The sequence below is a fragment of the Triplophysa rosa genome, linkage group LG11 (assembly GCF_024868665.1).
Source record: "Triplophysa rosa linkage group LG11, Trosa_1v2, whole genome shotgun sequence".
Lineage (NCBI taxonomy): Eukaryota > Metazoa > Chordata > Actinopteri > Cypriniformes > Nemacheilidae > Triplophysa > Triplophysa rosa.
In genome coordinates this window covers 21,835,700-21,859,319 of record NC_079900.1, presented here as the reverse complement: position 1 = coordinate 21,859,319, position 23,620 = coordinate 21,835,700, and the positions used below count along the sequence as shown (strand labels likewise).

General features: G+C 38.9%; 1 protein-coding gene across 3 annotated transcripts in view; it reads right to left on the bottom strand.

Moving 5' to 3' along the window:
* The window catches only part of adgrl1a (adhesion G protein-coupled receptor L1a), a 179,254-nt gene that overhangs the window by 101,234 nt on the left and 54,400 nt on the right, over positions 1–23,620 (bottom strand). Inside the window, exon 1 of one of the 3 annotated variants that reach the window (XM_057347040.1) lies at positions 1,406–1,487. The exons of the other annotated variants lie outside the window; for them this stretch is intronic. The gene's annotated coding sequence lies outside the window, so the exon portion shown is untranslated. Of the gene's footprint in view, positions 1–1,405; positions 1,488–23,620 lie in introns of those variants that run through there. 3 annotated transcript variants of the gene reach the window in all.

Below are 23,620 nucleotides of genomic sequence, written 5' to 3'. Positions count from 1 at the left end.
CCTATAGTTAAAGAGATAATTTGCCTAAACATGGAAATTCTGCCATCATTTATTCACCCCCATGTTGTGCTAGACTTGAATATATAACTCTTCTGTAGAACACAAAAGGAGATATTTTGAGAAATATCCCAGTGGTTTTGTGTCCATACTATGGAAGTCAATAGAGGACAGTGTTGTTTGTTTACCAACGTTCTTCAAAATATCATCTTTTGTATTCTGCAGATGAAATAAAGTCAAATTAAATCAAAATCGTACAAAACTGAATTTTCATTTAGGGGTGAACTATCGCATCAAAGATGAAAACAGCATTCCCAACACATTAAACTTCCATTACTTTCAGCAAAACAGAACATTTGCTGGGAAATAAAGCCAACTGACTTCATACCAAAGCGAATAATACCAAGTGGATTATGAAATTGTTGGTTAATATTTCTTCCCACATTTGCCCAACTTTGATTATGTCAGCAGAAAAGAGAAATTGTTTCGGGTGGGCTGAGTTATTTTACGTTTGGATGAAAGATTAAAATACAGATATTTGCATTGTTTTTTAATAACGGAAAATGATGAATCGTTTATAAGAAAACCAGAGGCTTTATTACAAAATTAAAGACTCCAGATAAATCTGAAAACATGCAGACTTTTCTGTGTGTAGTGTTTTCTGGTTTTACATGATAATTATTAACTTTTAACGATTATTAACATTTTAATAAGACAAAATGTTTTTTTCAATGCCTTTTTGGCTTTCTCATTGTCATTCATCTGAAACAGATGAAACGCCTATTTCTTTAAATATCCAACATGCCTCTAGTTTATATTACACTGTAAAAAAATCCTGACATTTTTGGGCAGCTGGGGTGCCAGAAATATTCTGTAAAACTTTCTTCCTGCAAAGTTACATGGTTTTCTCAGTTTTTCTTTTAAATTTGCTGTCTTTTTCTGTAATTTTACATTTTTTTGATGAAAAACAGACAGTAAAAAACAGTAAAAACTGAAATTTTCCGGCAGCTGGGACGCCAAAAATATACCGTAAAAATACATGTTTTTCTAATAAATTTGCAGTGTTTTTCTGTAATCTGACGGTTTTGACCGGTAATTTGACAGTTCTGTAAAAAAAATCTGTAAATAAAAAAACAGTAAAATGTTGTAAAATTATGTTTTATTATTTGCTATTGCAAATCAAAATAAGCGGGAGAGACATTCATTTTTTATAGCAATTTTGAGCATTTCATTACACAACAATGGATAAAAGTGTAAAAAGGAGTTTAATCAACTTTTGGCAGGATAACAGATTATAAATGATCCCCAGTTAATAGTTACTGACAATAGCGTTTATTCATTTTTTATGGGGTGCACTTTTGACTCTGTCTTTAAAATGGCCACCTCCAACGAAGGTCAAACATCTCACCCGCTCCTCTCATTCCTTCAGCACCCAAGCGTCCGGTTCCCTCCTCCTTCCCTCCTCTTCCTCATTCCATCCATCACCCCATCCTCCCTGTCTCTCCTCCCTCTGACCTTCTCTGATATTTACTCTCCTCTCCTGTGGCACGACACAAACCCACAGCCGCCAGCAAAAAAAAAAAGAGCGAGACTGACCAATAAAACCCTCCGGTGACAGAAACCTCGGTGAACACCACCCGGCATGCATGCAGGAGACTTACAGCCTCAAAGTCTGGGAGGTAAAAAAGGGGAAAACAAACATGGAAGCAGAGCCCTTCCTCCCGGTGTCTGCATGTTACTAATGGTCAAAAAATGTTCCCTTCCCGAGAGGCGCCGCAGTCTCTTTTTTCCCCCTTTGCTTTTGTAGCTGTTAATAAGAAAAAATTGTCTTTCAACCTTTCTCTTTTGATCTCGCTTCGGTCTGCACTCGGCACAATGGCTCTCCCGTGGTCCGGGCTGATAAAGAACAGAAGGGAGAGAGAGAGAGAAAGGGTACAGCAGGCGGTCTTAGGACTGTGTGGTGGGGGAGAGGGGAGCAGTGCAGTGTGGGTATTCACTATGAGCTTTGCCTTGGGCCAGTGCTGACCTTTTGCTCTGATCTGATCCACCATTATTGTTATCAGTGTTACTGTTCCAATGAAGAGGATTGTAATACTTTTCCCAACACGGAGAGATGGTGGGATAGTACTCTAATCCAGAGGATCCCGGAAAGAAAAATCTCTTTAATATCTCAATTGTTGTGGCCTGGCAATGATATTACAGGCAGAAAAAACAGAAGCTTCTTCAAAAAGGAACACTTTGTCCAGAAAAGGGTTTATTCTGTATACTACACGACCCCAGAGGAACATTTCAATGCTCGGAGGTTGCTCTGACACAGCTCAGAAGATTTGATGTTCTCGATCATTTTAAGTATCAACTAGTCTCAGATGATGCTTCTAAAATTGCTTAAAACGGTTAATACACAGGATGAGTATGGAGGTGTACTGTACAATGACTGTAGATTCTAGAGGTAAAATAATCTGGATTTGGTAAGAAATGTTTGAGTTCCTATTGAGATCTTTAATAATATTGACTTTTGATCGCAGAGATCAGTTTGAGACATCTCATCTGAAACTCTAATGGAGACAATTGTGAGATGTATTGCTCTTTTTCTCAGGAGAAAGAAATATCTAAAACGCAGACGACTCAAGCGAAAGTTTCCATTTGCTCTTGATTTACATGTACATTTAGTCATTTAGCATACGCTTTTATCCAAAGCGATTTACAGAGAGTTCAGGGAGCAATAAGCGATAAGTCATACAAAAGCAATAATACAATAGGTGCTAATACAAAGTTAGTTTCAACAAAAGCTAGACCACTACCTGTTGAAAAGAAAGAGAGGGTTTATTTTTTAATTTTTTATTTGAACTCATTGATATCTAGGAGAGAGTATCATTTTATAGACGGTTTCATCTTAACAACATAAACAAACATTACTGCGTATGCGCTCTTTTGTCACCCCAACTGAACTTCCAATAAACCTTCACAAACAACGCCTTTAGATTAGTTCTGATAACAATCAAAAGAAAACGAACCGTTACTTGGCTAAACTTGTCTCTCCAATATTTAGAATTTAGACTGCAATACCAAGCTCAACCACTAGATGTCAATGTGCCATACGGTTTGGTTAAATGTGTCAAAACTACAGGACCCATTCAACAAATTGTTTATTTAATAAAATGAACATACAACAAAATTCAACATATAACATATAAATTAATGTTAACAGAAATTAAATAAAATATAAATAGTTATATTACAGTTTTTCTCGATTGCTAACACACAATTCATGAAACAACTCACCATTTTCTGACAACTATAAACACATTCTCAGAACAATACACCAACTTGTACAAACCCCACACACAAACAGCCACAATTTGCAAAGGTTTAACCATGTTCTCATTCAGAAAACACAAACACACAATATAATTAACTGAAGTGTCAAGTTGTAAACTCAAATAGCACACATTTGTCCATCAGTAAACATTCAGTTGCAAAACTGATGACACACCAACCAGAATCTCAGGATAATATCAATAGGAGCACAGGTAAGTGTGCATCCTAGAATCATCTACTGCGCTTTATACTACTTACAGTAAACATTATAGACAGTATAATCACAGTACACACTTTATGTATATGAGAGAAATTTCACTATTCTGTATCCAGTAAACTGTAGCATGTGTACACCCTCAAATTTGTGATTATCAAGTTTACAAATGTGCATTTGTAGCCTTTTTTTACCTGTTCCGTATTTTTGCAGAAAATAGTATACTTTTACGAAATTGGGCCAAAGGTGCAGAGGATGCCATATTTTTTACATCGCCTCCTGTTGACAAATCGCCTCACTGTTTTGTTTCCTTTATCTTCTCTGTAAGTCGCTTTGGATAAAAGCATCTGCTAAATGACTGAATGTAAATGTTATTTGTTCTATGTGTACTGAATTGTGTTGCATGACCAGTTTACTGTAAATTGTTCTTTGGTTTTTGAACTTTTCTTGTCTTGTAAGATCATCTTCATCTACTTTCCAATAGTGTAATGTTTTATTTTTATTTTTTCCTAAAGCTCATTCTTGTACTTTGCTCTATGTGCACTCTTTTATGTTGTATATTCTAATAAACACTAAGCTGTCAAATTATTCTTAAATCCCACAAAGAGATTTTAATAACAGTGTTTTGAATTGATCTCACCAGTGTCTAAGACTATGTTGCAGTGTGGGTGATTTTGAGGGCTTGTGTGTCATATCTGGGGGAAAAGTTTGGTTTTTCAGCAAGTTTGAATGGTTTTGAGAAGAGAGCTTCATTTTGACCTGAAAATAGGATGTTTGGGGAATTATACGAGGCATAATTTCAAGAAATGTGTTTAAGCAATCGAGAAAAACTGTATTAGACACAAGTTAACTGGGCGCGTCCGATGAAACGGTCTAAATGTTCTTTTACTTTATGAAGCCTGGTAGAGGTGGGCGCTGTGTAACAACACAATATGTGTTGCTGTCTTCTGAGAAAAAGTAATCCCCAGTAATCTTACATGTCTTGCTCGAGATCTCAGCAATATCGCAAACTGTGCTCAGAGATGCCAAAGCAAAAGTCAGAGATTTCCATTAAAAAACTGCAAAAGATTGCAATATAAACAAATCCCTAAGCTGTGCTACTCACATTCATTTTATAGCTTTATACTCGTACTGTACTATAACTGACAAGGACAATGTCAACAGTTATCTCTTTTGTGTCTGTTTGCATTTTTATGACACACAACTGAAAGCAATTTAAAGGGACAGTTCACCCAAATATGAAAATTCTGTCATTGATTACTCACCCTCAAGTTGTTCCAAACCTGTATAAATGTCTTTGTTGGGTTAGACATAAAGAAAGATATTTGGAAAAATGTTAGCAACCGACAGTTCTGGGACGTCATTGGCTACCATAGTAAAGTAAAATAAAATGGTAGTCAAAAGTGCCCCAGAACTGTTTGTTTTCATAAATTCTTTTGTGTTCAACAGAACCAGAAAATAGACAATAAATTCCTCTTTTATGGTAGTCAATGATGCCCCAGAACTGTCAGTTGCTAACATTCTTCCAAATATCTTTCATCGTGTTCAGCTAAACAAAGACATTTATGCAGGTGAGTTGTAATCAGATGATGGAATTTTCATTTTTGGGTGAACTATCCCTTTAATAGCATAACTGAGAACTTAAGGAGCAACATATGAGTAATAATATTGTGGCATGGCTTCTGATATAAAGAGCGTGAGGGAGAAGATACACAGTGATGAGAATGTGAACTTTAATGCTTCTCCATGTATTTGTCTGGAGACAGCCTTGATCCAAAAGCAAATAACCTAATTATCCAGTTACATTAGATCATTACTATAATCACCGCAATCATTATTATCTATTTGCTTTAGCAGACACACTCATCTAGAACGACGCGGCATACATCTATTTTACACTTGCCGCAGGTTTCTCAAGCTCATTTCGTACAAAGCAAATGATGCCTGATAAATCTGTTTAACGCAACGCCACTTCATTATAACACCTAATCTACATCAAACCGAATTTGGAAAATGCAAAAAACATAGTTATGTAAATTGCTTAATAGAATTTGTCATTTTGAAAAAAGGTTAAAATTACTAAACAGTTTTTCCAATGTAAAAATCATATGTGCCGGACCGGTTTAGTGTTGCAATAGGGATGTAACGATATCAAAATCTCACTGTACGGTAATACCTCGGTATAACGTCCACGGTACGGTATTTGATGCAATATTGAAAATGACAAATGATGGCTTGGAAACATGCCATAAGCGTACTTTTTTCTTTATCCTCCGATCATAACTGTTGCTTAGAGGTACGAGGTATAATATGAGAAGGGTCAAATGACCTAAACATTTTTTTTTACATTTAAAAAATTGCACCAGATGGACATTGACAAAGGTAACATCTATTATTTTTTCTAACGTTGTCTATGTAAGGCCCGAAGACCTATCGTTTCGTAAAGTCATGTGACCACGATAATATTGAGACAATTTTGTTATTGCGGTAACACGATATCCATAATATTGTTACATCTCTATGTTGCAATGTGTGAATTTCAATAAATTGTTATCGTTTTAAAGGCAAACACACCTTTACACGTTTATTTATTTATTTTGCTCAGAGTTGAGGTTCAATGTTTGCGGTTGTAAGCAGCAAAGTCAGTGTAACGTAAACCTATAGCTAATGCTTCTGTCGTACAGTAAGTGGTGGTCAGGCATTCTGTGGTCAGTCGGCCTTCAGGCAAGAACAATACAAGAGCAATGATAGCAGTTTCTCAGAGCTGGATCTTCCATTAAGGCCGGTCGGGAACGCTAGATTTCATTCTACGATTAGCCGTCCGAGACGCCGGGTTGGTAGCACATAGCTGGGAACAGAGATCTAATTCATTCATTAGCCTCTTGACCCCTTTAAGATAATCACCTCTCGAACGAAGATAATCGCCACATTCTTCCGTTTCAAGCTCCGAAGACACACCGAGAAATATCAATACCATTGTCTCCCGCGCACCAACGTAACGCTCGGTGGCCTTTACCATCAAACTGCTGTTTTACCAGATGAAATTATGACAGTCACCGGTAAATTCAATTTAATGAGATGCAAATTTGGTAAAAGGACAATTTGGGCCGCTCAGGTTGATGTGGTTATGCATGTCAAAAATCCCTCATTAGCAGGCGTCTGTGAATGGGATTACAGAATAATGAGGATGTGTAGGGCCCAATCTTTCCACCAGATTTGACAGAGAGCTTTATCTGTGTCCAATGCATTCATCCTCTCTAATGCGCAAGGTGATTCAGTTAAAGCTCGGCAGACTGGCGTGCTGGACCGGTGCGTTGCCCTGAATTAGCTCCCGATCTCCATAATTGATCTATAAATCTACTCTGACACTGTGGTCCGTGTGCTCCCATTTACATCAACAGTGATAAAGCCAATCCTCTGCGGTGGATCTCACAGACAGCAAGCGGCGCGACTGAACCGAAAATACACCATCATACGGGGGCGTGTCCTACCTGTAAATATTAGCTCAAATGTATAATTACGGTGATATACAGGTTATAATTATTATAATGATATGTAAATTGTATTTGTCCACCTGTGCATACTTCAAATGGAAATGATCTGAATAGTCAGAAATGCTAGCCCTACTTTTGGCTAAAGTTATGTACAGTAAGTAATAGGGCTGCACGATAATTTATCGCGATACCACTAAATCCAATTGAAATCGAGCTGGCTGCGATATGCAGTGTCGATATTTTTTAGTGCGTAGCTTGTCCGTGAAGCACGGCTCTGGGATCAGTAGGAAATGCTGCTCGATCTAAAAGCAGTGCGAGTTTGAGTCGCTTATAATGTGCATTTGAAAAAGCAACACCCGTCAAACATGATCATTACAAATATACTTTATTATCATAAAAATACCTGATGAGGCTTGAGTAACAGTGATAAAAAGATGTCCATAGGCATTTCCTAGATTCTAGAATGTGTTATGGTCTTTTTCTGCAGTTGCGTATTTGGAGTTTCCGCACGAGAGCGCCCTCTGGCTTTCGGATGCAGCAGCATTTTCCCGTACTTCACTCAAAAGCTGTGCATAAATCACGTGATATTTATCGTCGGTTTATTGTGACAGCCCTAGTAAGTAACACCTTCGACCTATTCTTTTGGGAGATGTATTCTGGGAGATATTAACTTTAATAGAATAAAAAATAAATGTCCTGTAAGTGGAAATCATTTAGCCTGACGGTATATACTGATATCTACGTTTTGCATCATTTATATAATTTATGAGGAATTATATAAAACATGATGAGACACTGTCAGAATTAAATGAAGGCCAGAATGCCTGAAGCAGTTCTGAATACCTGATGCTTGATCTACAACTCTATAAAACCTACAACATTTACCTTCTACAATAACTAAAGTCTATTATTCCTACCCTATGGGCTGTTGAATGTACAATACAGAATGAAACAATTCACTGACTTTTACAAATAACCAGATGAAATTCAAATAAGCAGCAAAAGCGTTTCAGTTTTCAGCACTTTGTACTCTGGATTTATGATTTAGTTTAAAGTAATGGACCTAATGAACATTTGAACTTCAGGCGTCACTGCTGAGTGGCATCTATCAATGCTGAGTGAAGCGAAATAAGATGTCAGCCATCAATCGAAGGCACACAAAGTCTGTAAAGCTGTTAACATGTCAATAAAACAAACTCTTCAACTCAACTCAATTTAATCTTCATAGACATCAGGTCAGAAATCACACTGAACGGCCATTAAGCAGCTCTGTGCCTTTCAGATTGCTCGCTCACAGCAAGCAAATCACAAATCATGAACTAAAATGATTGGCTTACGAAACAAAATTCAATGGGAATATACTAGAAAATATAATGCAATATATTAAATAATTCACTTCCATATATTGGAACAGAGTGCTTATATTTTTCAATATATGATTCCTTATGTTTTATTCAATATGACATAATACTGTGTTATAGTAATAATGGATGTATTTTTACTAATTTAAAGCACAATAAAATGTAATATGCTAATATAATATAAAAAGCCATAATAAGCATGTTGTTTGAATTTGTACATAAATATTGTGTTACACTGAATGACAATGTAACATTATTTCAAACAAATTTTGACATTTTATTCTCCAAACACTTAGTTGAAACCATAAAGTAGACATTTTACTTATATTTAGTGTTCTTTTGGGACATAAAATGACTTTTGTACATTTCTTTTGATGGGGACATCTTAACGTCTTTGACCCATGTATGTGTTTGGGTAAAATGATCATTTTTGTTTTATTCTGTGAACTACTAACCATATTTGGTAACACTTTACTTAAAGCCTTTATGTATAATGCATTATAAAGGGTTATTGAAGTGTATGATGCATTATAATTGTTCTTAATGTGTGTTGTCATATATTAAATGTTGTTGTAAAGAATTATAACCAAATAAAAAATGCAATGTGTAACAATGAATTGATAAGTGTTATAATGTATTAACTGTAGTTACAATTATTCATAAGACATTACAATGCATTATAAGGTGGATTACAAGATATAATTAATACATTAAAACTACTTTATAAAGCATTACATATATGCTTTCCGTAAAGTGTTACCCAATATTTTTTACAAAATGTCAAAGAAAAATATTGTTTATAATTGTAATTTATTTGCAGAAAATGAAAATGGACAAAACTGGTGAAAATAACAGAAAATATGCTCTGTATTTTTTCAGACCTCAAGTACTGCAAAGATAACAAGTTCATATTCACTTTTAAGCAATACAACAGTCCTATTTCTACATGTATTTAGGAAAAGTTAAAAAATATTTTTTTATACGATAACCTGGATTTTTATCTCAGTGTCTTGTCATGCTGTCAGTCTTTCACATTGCTGTTGGATGACTTTATGTCACTACTGAGGTTTGATTTTGTTGAAATTCAACAGACACTGGACTGGAATGACCACAATACATCTAGAAATGCTAAAAATTCCACAGCTGCATATAAATGATTTCATATATTTTAACACATCTACATATCTTCTTAAGGAAAATAAGGGACAAATCTTTGATATTTACTATCTACCTTTTTGTTTCAATATGAAACCCTCTCTCCCTTTATTTTCCAAATCAATGATCCAGATACCAGGTTACACCTCTAACTCAAAATAACCACACACAAATCCATTCTTTATGCAAACTAACAACACGATCACTATTTCACTACATGAACTTACCCTCGCTGTAGCTATAGTATTGACACAAACATGAACTAGCTGGCTAAGATGAGCATTGGTTTATTTACAGTGGCAATAATTCATGTGGTCTGTGCTGACTGTGTTAAGCACCGTGTGCGGCTACTGTAGCTCGTGCTGGTTTTTTCAGCATCATAATGACACCATTGTGCGAGCGGTGGGCAAATGGAACATGAGAGTGGTTGTAATGGCCCATGTATCAGGCAGAATGCGTTTGATTACTGGCTCTGAGAGAAAGGTACAGCCGAGGGGGAACACAGGCTCATCTCAGACCGACGGGAAGAGGGAAACATTGGCACGAACAGAGAGAGGCAACGGCAATACAGAAATGAACAGAGCACTTAAAGAGAATGCAAATGAGCCGGGAGAGCCTGCCGAGAATCACTACAGAACAGAGCATCTGTCAGGAGCACGTCCTGGTCCTACTTCACCTTAAAACTCTGAGAGAGAAGTAAAAATATATTTGGGGATCATTAACATGTACAGCAGTGGGAGATAAAGATATCAATTTCCCATCACGTTTGGCCACTACTGAATGTTAGCAAATAAGCACACATAGCACATCAACATTTACTACAAAGAAAATGAAAATAACTCAAGTAGCTCAACACATAAAGCATTGCAAAAATCATGGGTTCCATCGCCAAGGCCAACACATAGTGATAAAATGTATAGCTAGAACGCACCATACGTCACTTTTGATAAAAGCGTCTGCCAAATGCATAAAGGTAAAGTCAATATGAAAAGACCAACCGTCAATTAGTTTTGCAATCGAGTTCATCTGTTAGGGGGTCGTTCACACTTTGAATCTGCTGCGATGCATCCAGCTGTCTTTGAGTGTATGCGCGTGTCCTGTGTGAGCGTGCTCAGTCGACGGTGTTGCTCACTTCATTGAGACATGTTGCCTTTAATAGCAGCTGAACAACACACTTTGCTTTCACATTTACTTCAAGGTTTAATTGCTTCAAAGGCAGGAAGGTTCCTGAATCTGCAGTTTACGTATAGGTCAGGGACAAGAGTGAATGTGTTTTTCCCAATAAATAATGAATTACTTTATTACCATGTTCTCTACTAATTACTAGTAAATTGCCAAACAAGTGTCCCCAGTATTTATAAAGCATGGTACAATTGCGGCGGTCTCTTTAAGTAAAAAAATGCTGCATTACAATAATGACAATCTAATGAGAATCACTACTGAGAATTGAGAATTATCCCAAAAGTACAACATCCGGATATATTACAGTAATAATCATTTTGAGCTTAATTGTCATGAAAATGAAGTCACCAATGCTGTAAAAATAAATCACAGGCTTGGTTTTGTTTATACAAAGTATTCCAATTCGATTTATTTTTATTATAGAACGAAGTAGCTTTACAGTAAATACTGTACATTATGTACCGTTGTGCCTTATGCGTCTCATCAAACGTTGCGGACCCAAATGGCACCCGTTTCATAGAATGACTTTCACACACTATACCATATATATAGAATAATAGTATGGTACAAAATCGAGAACACTGGTAAGTTATTTTTTTACCAAATGTTTAGCAAAAGACAATGTTTTGCAATTCCAGCAAAGTAGGCTTTATTCTAATAAATTGAAAATGCGTAGCTTACAAGAATTAAAGCAAACATTGACAAGTTTTGTTGGTCATCTCTTGTTTTTGTCTTCTAGGTCTTTGCAAACATGTTGTGAGCAATTTTTAAGCTTAAGAGACTAAATGTAAAATGGTAAATGATTAAATAAATCATAAATAGTATAATAGTAGCGTCAATTAACATTTTATTGGAAAACAAAAGCAATAATACTTACTAAATGATCATTGTCTGTAGGTCTCTTATTAAACTGCTATTCTTCATGCTCTTAAGAATTTTTCGTGCTCTGCTTTTTATATCATATGGAAGCCCGTTTCTGCCAGGGTTGGGAATTCTTTTTAGATTTTATAAGTCATTATGACTTAGTATCTCATAATAATGAGAAACTAAGTCGAAATTTCGATTTAGTAACTCATAATAATGACTTAGTATCTCATAATAACGACTTAGTATCTCATAATAATGACAGTATCTCATAATAATGACTTAGTATCTCATAATAATGAGAAACTAAGTCGAAATTTCGATTTAGTAACTCATAATAATGACTTAGTATCTCATAATAATGACTTAGTAACTCATAATAATGACTTAGTAACTCATAATAATGACTTAGTATCTCATAATAATGACTTAGTATCTCATAATAATGACTTAGTATCTCATAATAATGACTTAGTATCTCATAATAATGACTTAGTATCTCATAATAATGACTTAGTATCTCATAATAATGACTTAGTATCTCATAATAATGACTTAGTATCTCATAATAATGAGAAACTAAATCGAAATTTTGACTTACTAAATCATTATTATAAGAAACTTTCTCATATGACTTTCTCGTAATATTGGATTAATCTGCACATGCACATGTCTGCTATGCCGCTATGTGCTTTTGATCGTATGTCCTTGTTTTATGTGCAGTCTGCTTGATCAGCATTGTGGTAATTCACGGATTTTAGACACATAGAGCAATATTTCAGACAGGGCCTTGCAAATCGTGAAATTCTTACTCTACTGGAGAATGTTCATGGTGTTGAAATTAGCCAAACTCTTGAGCGACTTTTGAGCAATTCTCACTAACTATTAACTACAACTTTTGCCTCAATAAACTCCTAATTACTGCTTATGAGGTAGTTCAGGTATGTTTAGGTATTGGGTAGGATTAAGGGATGTAGAGTAAGGCAATGCAGAATAAATCAGTAATATGTGCTTTACACATAAGCTACAAATATACAACCAATATGCATGTTAAAAAGCAAGTAGTTAATTATGAATTTGTGTACCTTAATATAAACTGTAACCTGTCACAAAAGTTGTAGTTAATAGTTAGTGAGAATTGCTCAAAAGTCGCTCAAGAGTTCGGCTAATTTTAACACCATGAACATTCTCCAGTAGAGTAAGAATTTCATGATTTGCAAGGCCCTGTCTGAAATATTGCTCTGTGTGTCTAAAATCCGTAAATCACCACAATGCTGATCAAGCAGACTGCACATAAAACATAAGGACATATGATCAAAAGCACATAGCAGAATAGCAGACATGAGAAAGTTTCTCAAAATAATGATTTAGTAAGTCAAAATTTGGACTCAATATCTCATTTTTATGAGTTAATAAGTCGAAATTTCGACTTAGTTTCTCATTATTATGAGACACTAAGTCATTATTATGAGATACTAAGTTATTATTATGAGTTACTAAGTCATTATTATGAGTTAGTTTCTCATTATTATGAGTTCATAAGTTGAAATTTCGACTTAGTTTCTCATTATTATGAGATACTAAGTCATTATTATGAGATACTAACTCATTATAATGAGATACTAAGTCATTATTATGAGTTACTAAGTCATTATTATGAGTTACCAAGTCATTATTATGAGATACCAAGTCATTATTATGAGATACTAAGTCATTATTATCAGTTACTAAGTCATTATTATGAGATACTAAGTCATTATTATGAGTTAGTAACTCATAATAATAAGAAACTAAGTCGAAATTTCGACTTAGTAACTCATAATAATAAGAAACTAAGTCGAAATTTCGACTTAGTTTCTCATTATTATGAGATACTAAGTCATTATTATAAGTTACTAAGTCATTATTATGAGATACTAAGTCATTATTATGAGATACTAAGTCATTATTATGAGATACTAAGTCATTATTATGAGTTACTAAGTCATTATTATGAGATACTAAGTCATTATTATGAGATACTAAGTCATTATTATGAGATACTAAGTCATTATTATGAGTTACTAAGTCATTATTATGCGATACCAAGTCATTATTATGAGATACTAAGTCAACGACTTATAAAATCTAAAAAAATTACCAACCCTGGCGGAAACGGGCTTCCATAATATCATGTGTTAGCAATACTAATTGAATAAATAAATGTAACATTTGTAACCAGATTATGAAAAGAAAAATGAGTGAATTCATGACAATTACATCAAATTTAAACCATTTCAAGAAAAGGACACATGCTAAATAAATCTTTGAAGGTCCATACCACTAAACGTCAATACTTTATGAGAGGAGACTGAATATAATTTTCAGAGGCTATCAAATATTTGCTCGATTAGCATGACACAGATATCATAAACCAGTACAATGAAACACGTACACATGGAGACTTTACAATTATATCATGAAATAAATCAAATGAAATAAGATATAAGATTGTAGTAGAATATTATAGAAAAGATTGTGTCTTATTTAGTTTTAGAGGGGAACGATGACCTGGACGTGTTTTCTGCATCCACAGGTAAATAACAGTGAAGAAGAGGAACAGACCCCACAGGTCTCCTTCTTCTCCTCCGTGGTCAGTGCAGTCTCTCTGGAGGAGCTCACCTCTCATAAACACAACCCTTCACCTGTACTCGTGTTCAGAGAGGTCTTTCACAGCGCCTCGCTGTGTTAATTACCAAGTCTTTCCAAGGAGCCGTTCCCTCGTGTCCTTCACTCACTACCGCATCTCAATTTTCTCACCAGGCTCGAGCAAATAAGAAGTCACACAGGGAGTCGACGTGCTGGCAGGAAATGACATGCGATTTCAAGTGAGCCCAATTTATGTGTACGTGCGCGTGAGCGGTGGGGGCCTGCGGTAATTTATGGTACGGGGGAAGTGAGCTTGTCATCGCTTATTTCGCTGATGCAACAGGGGGCCGCGGCCCCAGCCGTCACCGTCGGCCCCGTGCGGCTCAAAGTGCAAAGCTCCAGTCACCTTACTTTCCCCTCCTGTCTCATCTCACTAACATGCGGCTCTGCTTGAGTTCTGCCACCCGCCTCTCTCCAAATTCATTTTAGCGTCTGCTTTATTAGAATACCACTGCATGGCATGCATAGCGCGATATTACCAAATCGTACATCTCGGTGGTAATCTGAAAAGGTTATGAGCACATTAAAATGAGATTAAAATAACACTAATTACTATACCGACGGTTATGAAAACACAGCGGAATGGCAATTATTAAGTAATACATGTGTAAAACAAAACGACTGAACAAAGGTAATTTTACCAAGAACAATAAGAGCAATCACAGATTCATTTTTACTGTATATCTCAGCTGGTTCTCACCAGTGACATTAAATGAAAAGTCTCCTGAGCAATATCAGAGTAATATGTTCTATAAAGTTTCAAGAAGATCTCAACAACAAGATTTGCAGAGATAGCAACGTTTACAAACAAATGTCAAGAATAGCTATATCAAACATTTTTCTACTGACATTAAAGTGATGGCGCACCAAAAAAGAAATTCGCCTAATTTACTCACCCTCACGCTATCCTGTGCCAAACAATAAGTTTGTGAGAGAAAAACGTCTTGGTTACGGATGTAACCTCAGTTGCCTGATGGAGGGAATGAGATGTTGTGTCGAGCCGACAGATGGGGTTCGCTCTTGATAACCTATCAACTTCTGACTAGTTTAGAAAAGGCTAATGAAATTGGCAAATTAAATTTGCATGCCGGACTCTGCCCCCGGATATCCGGGTATAAAAGGGAGACGGCGTGCTGCATTCATTCACCTTTTTGGTCTGAGGAGCCTGAGCATCCCTCGACCGCTGCGGCGGGCGGCCAGCGTTGTGGCAAGGGAACCTCCATCAGGGAACTGAGGTTACATCCGTAACCAAGACGTTCCCTTTCTGTCGGTCTCTCGACGTTGTGTCGAGCCGACAGATGGGGTTCCTATGGAAAATGCCACAGCGCTGTGCCGCGTCACAATCTCTAGCGGAGCGACGCTGACTGGCCTGGGCGAGTCAGACGTGAGCGCTAGCGCGAAATTATAACCGTCCAGTGGAGAGGTAGGGGGTCCCAGAGCTTTTGAAGAAAAGGTGGGAAGCCCCTGCCACCGGCCGTCACGGGTGGAGGCCTTGATTCTCTAACAGCGAGAAGCCACCCGGCACCGTAAGGGCCACTGGGTAAGCATTATTCCCCCTGGGGGAAAAACGCTACAGAGACCACTACCTACCATAGGGAGGAATTAGTGGAGACACCACATGGTCTCACCATCAGGGGAGAACTCATGAGAAAACGTGCGGACTGAAGCAGTTAAATGCAAGGTGGAGGTCCACCTAGGGAGGTCATGGGTTGCCGAGGTGGGAACCATTCATGAGGATACATCAGACGGAACCGCCCCCGGGGGGGGGGGGGTTACCACGTCTGGAGCACTAGGTCCGGTTAGAGCTATGTGGTAGATAACACAACTGTTACCCGGCCTAAGGGGGAAGGGCTGCTCTGCCCAGCCTGCCCCCAGGAGGTGCTTAGTGATGGATGGAATGCCTGTTCTTTACCCAGTGGGGAAAGAAGGGAGGCGTAAATAGCCGCTGATCCCCCTAGAGGAAGTGGGAAGGGCTTTCGCAGGCGTCATGTTGCCCTGCAGGACGCGGGCTGACACCGGTTCCACGCGTAGGTTGTAGAACCTCGCGAAGGTGATGGGCGTAGCCCAACCCGCAGCTCTGCAGATGTCTGCCAGAGAGGCGCCCTGAGCCAGTGCCCATGAGGAGTGTGTCTCACTCCTAACGGGCAGGGGCGATCTTGCCGTAGCGACGGCATCCACGATCCAGTGCGCCAGCCTCTGTTTGGAGACAGCCCTCCCCTTCTGCTGACCTCCAAAACAGACAAAGAGCTGCTCAGAGCTTCTGAAGCTCTGCGTGCGGTCCAAGTAGAGGTGCAGTGCGCGTACTGGACACACTGGACACGCGTCGATTGCCATGAACCAATCCTGACATCTGACAGTCGTCAGGATGCGCCTCTGCTTGATCATCCTGAACGGCAGCTTGTGTAGGTGCTTGTTCAGGACACGCAGATCTAGGATGGGGCGCAGCCCCACACCTTTCTTTGGGACAATGAAGTACGGGCTGTAGAACCTGTTGAACATCTCGGCTGAGGAGATCGGCTGTGCTGTTTTTCCTGCCTGCCTGTTTTTCCTGCCTTTTCCTCTCTGACTGAGAGTGCTGAGGGCTGGTGTTTATACTCAACGTTGCACTTCGCCATGGCACAACGTTGAGTTGCCGTCCACTGTCATGCCGAGAGTGGGAGCGGCTGTAATGACCCAGAGAGAGAGGAAACTCTTTTTGTGAGTAAGTGGGCGCTAGCCCCCCGGAGGGGGCCAGCAGATGGTGAGACAGGGCAGGAACTGTCCCTATCCGATCCCCCAGAGATGTGGCTGGGGTCGGGCCCGATGGTAGCCTCGATCTCCCTGGGGTCTTCCCATGAGGGCCGCTTCTGCTTTCGCTGCGGCTGCTGATGGGGCGATGGTCTCCTCTTCGATGTCTCTTCCGGCCAGAGCCGGAGGGCGTCGAAGAGGACCAGGGCTGCTGGGAAGCAGACGGTGCATGGGACTCGACGGCCGTGGGCGGCCGAGTCGCGGCGGGGGAGGATATGCTCGATATCCTCTGTCTGCTTCTTTACTGTCGAGAACTGCGGCTCGACAGTATCACCAAACAGCCCCCCCTTGTGAGATGGGTGCATCGAGAAAGCGGACCTTCTCGGCGTTACTCATCTGTGCAAGGTTCGGCCAGAGGTGTCTCTCATGGACCACAAGTGTGGACATCGCCCAACCCAGGGCCCGCGTGGTCACGTTGGTCGCCCGTAGAGCGAGGTCGGTGGCGGCGCGGAGTTACCTGCATAAGCGCTGGGTCAGTCTTACCCTCGTGGAGCTCTCTCAACGCCTTGGCCTGACAGGAGCCATAGCGTGGAGAGAGGAGGCAGCTTGGTCCGCCGCAATGTAAGCTCTCGACACCAGAGATGCCGAGACCCCACATGCTTTGGACGGGAGTCTAGGTCGAGCCCTCCTGGTGGCCGCCGCCTGCGGGCACGAGTGCACCGCGCCGGCATACTCCACCTGGGGGACATCGACGTATCCTCTAGCTGCCTCACCCTCGAGGGAAGAGAGGGTGACAGAACTTTGTTTGACGTGAAATGTGCTGGAAAGGGGGCATTCCAGGTCTTACTAAGTTTCTCATGCACTTCCGGAAAACACGGTACTGGGGGTGGGCGCGGCTAGGAGCCGCGCTCAAGCCCGAGGTGCCATGTAGCCAGCCGCGAGCGCTGGGAGAGGCAGTGCGGGCACTGCAACCCAACACTCACGGCAGCCCGGGAAAGCATGGCTGACATTTCGACGTCCGCTTCTTCCTGGGCTCGACCCCCCGAGGGAGGGAGCCCGAGGAATTGTCAGAGTCGGATGGCAGTACGTCACCCCCCGATGCTGCAAGTGACATCTCATCATCACGCATCGTGTCTGAATACGTGGTTGAGGAACAAGACGGTGGGACCGTCTCCTGGGGAAAGGTCAGACGAGCGAGACGAGGTGCGAACGGTCCGTGAGCCAGTGGCTGGCGGATTAACGCTCACAGTGACCCTCATATCACCCTCGCTGCTTGCCATAGCAGACGACAGGGCCTTAGTCCTGCCGTCACAGAACGGAGTCCCATGGGAACACAGCCACCCGTGACACAACGTCTGAATCGTCAACCACCTCGATGAGTGTGTTGCACCCATGAGAACAGCGGGACATGCCACGTTGGAGAAATTTACTCAAACACTTCTGGCACTGCCGAGACGCCCAGGGGAAGTCGCTGCAGGAAGGGACCATCCGCTGCACCACGTCGTAACATTCCAGCAGTAATTCGGCGTAGAGTTTGAAGTCTCGAAGTCGATCAGTGTGAAGGCTCCGAAGAACAAAAGGTGAATGAATGCAGCACGGCGTCTCCCTTTTATACCCGGATATCCGGGGGTGGAGTCCGGCATGCAAATTTCATTCGCCAATTTCATTGGCCTTTTCTAAACTAGTCAGAAGTTGATAGGTTCTCAAGAGCGAACCCCATCTGTCGGCTCGACACAACGTCGAGAGACCGACAGAAAGGGAACTTTGTTTTGAGCTTACCAACCATTACTGAAACCAAAACTCCTCTAGACCGGTTATAAATGAAACACTCAAAAACCCACCCCCATCCCCAACTACGCTTCATCGGACTACATCTAACAGGTGTTTTTTATTTCTTCCTGTAAGCATCCTGATTTCTATTCTCTCTTCTGACGGGTATGGATCCTCTTTTAGATTAAATCCCTTCTATACTGTACAGTATATTAAATCTACATCAGTGTAACGGACAGGGTTCTTACACCTTTTCCAACATCAAAATCCAGCACTTTAAAAAAAGTGTGTTTAAATTTTTTTTTATTTATACGAAAAAAATCTAATCCCTGATATCGTTAACATCGTATTGGCACTTTGTTGTTTGATGAAAGAAAGAATTCGCGACACTGCAGAATTCAGTCGGTGAGCAGACACACACAACTTGACGTAGTTTTTAAGTAAGATAGGCTAATTTCTGCCCGAGTCCCTGTTCATTTACGACCATATCTGGCAAAAAAGACCTACAATTACACTTTACATCCCTCCCGAAAATTAATTAGTTCGCGAATTTTTCCATCTACCTTAAACTTAATTGGCCTAATCGAAAATTTCGAAATAATCGAAAAACTTACCTTTCATGTGGCTTGAAAGTAGGGCTGCACGATATTTTATTTCGGTACCACTAAATCCTATTGCAATCGAGCTGGCTGCGATATGCAATGTGTCAATATTTTTTTAATGCGTAGCTTGTCCGTGAAGCACAGCTCTGGGATCAGTAGAAACTGCTGCTCGATCTAAAAGCAGTGTGAGTTTGAGTCGCATATAATGTGCATTTGGAAAAGCAACACCCGTCAAACATGATCATTAAATACTTTATTATCATAAAAATACCTGAGGAGGCTTGAGTAACAGTGATAAAAAGATGTCCATAGGCATAGATTCTATAAGGTGTCATGGTCTTCTTCTGCAGTGCGTATTTGGAGTTTCCGCACGAGAGCGCCCTCTGGCTTTCGGATGCAGCAGCATTTTCCCGTACTTCACTCAAAAGCTGTGCATAAATCACGTGACATTTATCGTCGGTTTATCGTGACAGCCCTACTTGAAAGCGCAGCTGGCCCCATGGTGAAGAGCTGCACGTCCTTTTTGCATACTTTGCAGGTGGCCACTCGAGGATTTGGTCCACGTTTTAGCCATAATTTGTAATTTTCGTCCTCCAGCCAACGAGCATTGAAACGGCAAACGCCCGGCATATTTTCATCTCCTACTCTGCTCCACCAGAGGGCGCACATCCAAAAGACTGGCAGATAAAATTATAGCCACGAGCCGATTTTTTTCGTATTTTCGTTATGTGCAAAATGTATATTTTATTTCAAAAGAAAAATTCTCCGTAAAATTGCGAATTATTATGAAAGCAACGAAATTAAAGTTTTAGGCAGTTTTAAGCACTTGATCCCAAATCCAATCACTTTTCTAACCTTAAAATGACTATATTCAAATTCAATCATTTTATAGGATTTAAAGCACCCGTACGAACCCTGAACGGATGTACAGTATATCCCTGTTATGGAAATAATTATGCTTAAATAACTGTTCTTGTTCCCCAGATGGGGGGATACTGTATTATTCGTGAAATTATTCGTGCAAGGCTGCATTGACCAGCAGTTTGCCCAGAAATCTTCATTCTGACAACCTTAAATATTGCCATTGTTTAAATCTTTGATGTTAGTGATCCTGACTGAAATTAAAATACGGGGACATGACAGTAATCATATAACAACCACTCATGAGACACACAATGAGACATTCTCTGAAATATTTGAATTTAGCATTTGATTTTGGCTTAAATTTTAACAGATAAGCTCAAAATATGAATCAGTTTCTGAGACAAACACACAATGTGTCGCTTCAAAATATATTATTAACATTTAACATATTAACATTTAACCAACTAAAGATATTTGGATAATTTTTTAAAGGATATATGTGCATTTTGGAGTCAGCATGTTGAGTCCCATTTAGATGGGAACAACATAAACAAACGTTACTGTGCATTCATGCTTTTGTGACCCAAATATAACTCCCGGTACACACCCGCAAAGAATAGAGTTCCAGCAGATTATTTCCGATAACGAGTAAAAGAAATAACAAGTTAATTGCATTAGCTAGCAAGTTAAAAGTATGTCTATCCATGCAGTATTATTTTGGGTTACCAGTAATAAAAAACGTTACTTGACTAACTTAACTACGACAAAGTTACACAACCATTTAACTAATTGTTTATTTAATAAAATTAATATACAATAAAATGTAACTAATTGTTTATTTAATACAATCAGTATACAATTAAATAATAATATAAATATGAATATACATAGACTAAAATATTAATAGTTTTATGTGACCCTGGATCACAAAACCAGTCTTAAGTAGCACGGAAATATTTGTGGCAATAGCCAACAAAACATTGTATGGGTCAAAATTATCGATTTGTCTTTTATGACAAAAATCATTAGGATATTAAGTAAAGATCATGTTCCATGAATATATTTTGTAAACTTCCTACCGTAAATCTATCAAAACTTAATTTCTGTGAGTAATATGCTATGCTAAGGACTTCATTTGGACAACTTTAAAGGCCATTTTCTCAGTATTTAGATTTTTCACCCTCAGATTCCAGAGTTTCAAATAGTTGTATCTCGGTCAAATATTGTCCTATCCTAACAAAACAGACATCAAAGGAAAGCTTATTTATTCAGCTTTCATGAATCTCCATTGTAAAAAATTGACCCATAAGACTGGTTTTGTTGTCCAGAGTCACATATTATTAGCCACTAGCCAGACCGGAAGGTAACTTCGGGCTAGGCACGTACGTCCAGTGAAACCAAATGCAAATGGTTGCATTTTAATATGAAGACACTCTTACTGTACATTTTATGTGTTCTATTCGTATTGTACTGAAGAATGTTAGGAAACACCTGCCAGCTAAAGTTGACACTGGAAGTGGCTACTAACTCTATTAAAGGCGAATAGTTTCATTTCTGGTTCACTAGAAAAAATAACTTCAAACAGGTTTTCAGCTAACACCTGACCGAGGACTTCTATTTCTTTTCTACTCTTTCTATCCTTAAAAAAATCTTTGTATACTGTGGTGGGCTATATGAGACCAGTTTTTACTGCACTTGTGCTTTTTGTTGTCCTTAGGTTGTTTCAATTGCTACTATTGTTTACCTCACTGGTAAGTCTCTTTGAATAAAAGCGTCTGCTAAATGACTAAATGTAAATGTATTAGACAAAGAGATAGTAGCCCCCAAAGTTAGGTCACACCGCTGAAACAGAGAAATATTTTGACAATGTTTATGTATACTTACATATAGTAAAACAATATTTGCATATTCAATTGTAAAAGGATATAGTTAGTATATTACTGTAACATTGAAAAGCTCACACACTAAAAGCACTAAAAACGTTTTTAGTATTGTATACGGAATAAGTTTTGAATGCTAATGCATGTGTACCACAACATTAATATGGAAGGTTCTGAGGATTAAACTACATTGTATTCCCACAGTTCATCTTTGTGAATATCTTATCTGTCGTCCGGCTAAACAGGGCATCAGACTTCTAACAGTTTCCCTCAGAAAACGTCCGCAGTCGGAGGAGATTCCTCACAGGTGAGAAGAAAGTTCACCTCTCAGTTGTCAGCGTCTGCACCTACCTGTCACACAGCGACCGCAAACGTTTTTTCTCCCGTGATAACCTGCTCTGTTTGTGTCTGCCCTTTTCAATGGCTAGTCTGTGGTCAGTGACCCTGCACTCAGATCTGTCTCACAACAGGAGCGAAACTTTTCCATTTCGACTTTTTAAACTCCTTTAACATACTAATTGAAGTTTAGTTTAGTTATTAGCTCAGTGTTCCAAACACTTACTTTCACATTATTTGCGATGATATATTTTTAATTGCTTTATTATAGCGTTTGCCTTATAAGCCCTTGCCATCTGAGGATGTTTTATTACTATTACTAGCCAGAGGGTTGCTTCACATCCTTTAGGTTTGTAGTTTTAAATCTTTTACATGTTTCAGAATACAAACTGGGGTATGTCGTTCGTTTTTTAGCATGTCAATGTCGTACATTTACTGAGAGAATAGAAACTGTTGTACAGGGAATGCATTTTTACAGCTCAGGAGACCGAATACGAGTTTACAGTTATGTTTCGATGTTCAACTTGTTTTCCTTGAAAAATTCTCTAAGAGAACTAAAAGGTCTATACCATTGGAAACAACTGACATACAATAGATTTACAGTATTATAGTATATAATCACACACATTAAATGAAATAACCATGGTCCCCATAATTCCTTCTTAATGGCTTTTTCATGATCGTTCCATCATAATTCGAGTCATAAGGATTTCTTAAAAACCACTCAAGGAAGATTGCTGGGTAGATTTTCATTTGTATGTCAGGTAACAATCTTCTGAATTAAAGCTTGATTTTTTTTCTGTACTACACAAGCACTCACAAAAGAGCAAAATCAAAGTGATTAAATACTTTAGACCAGAGACCAGCTACAGAACTGTTCATTGTTCATAGACACATTTTTCTGGTTTTTCATTTTTAAATATCCGCCAGCACCTTTTCTGACAATCTCTGACTTTCAAAAAGTTATTATACACACACACACACACACACACACACACACACACACACACACACACANGATTTAAAGACATATCAAACGCAAAATACAAGTGCACCTCTAAAATAAGCTTCATATTAATATATTGTTAAAACCATAGTAATTAACCCTCTTACTTCATACACACACACACACGCACACACACACACAGGCTTTGGTTGACTATCCCTG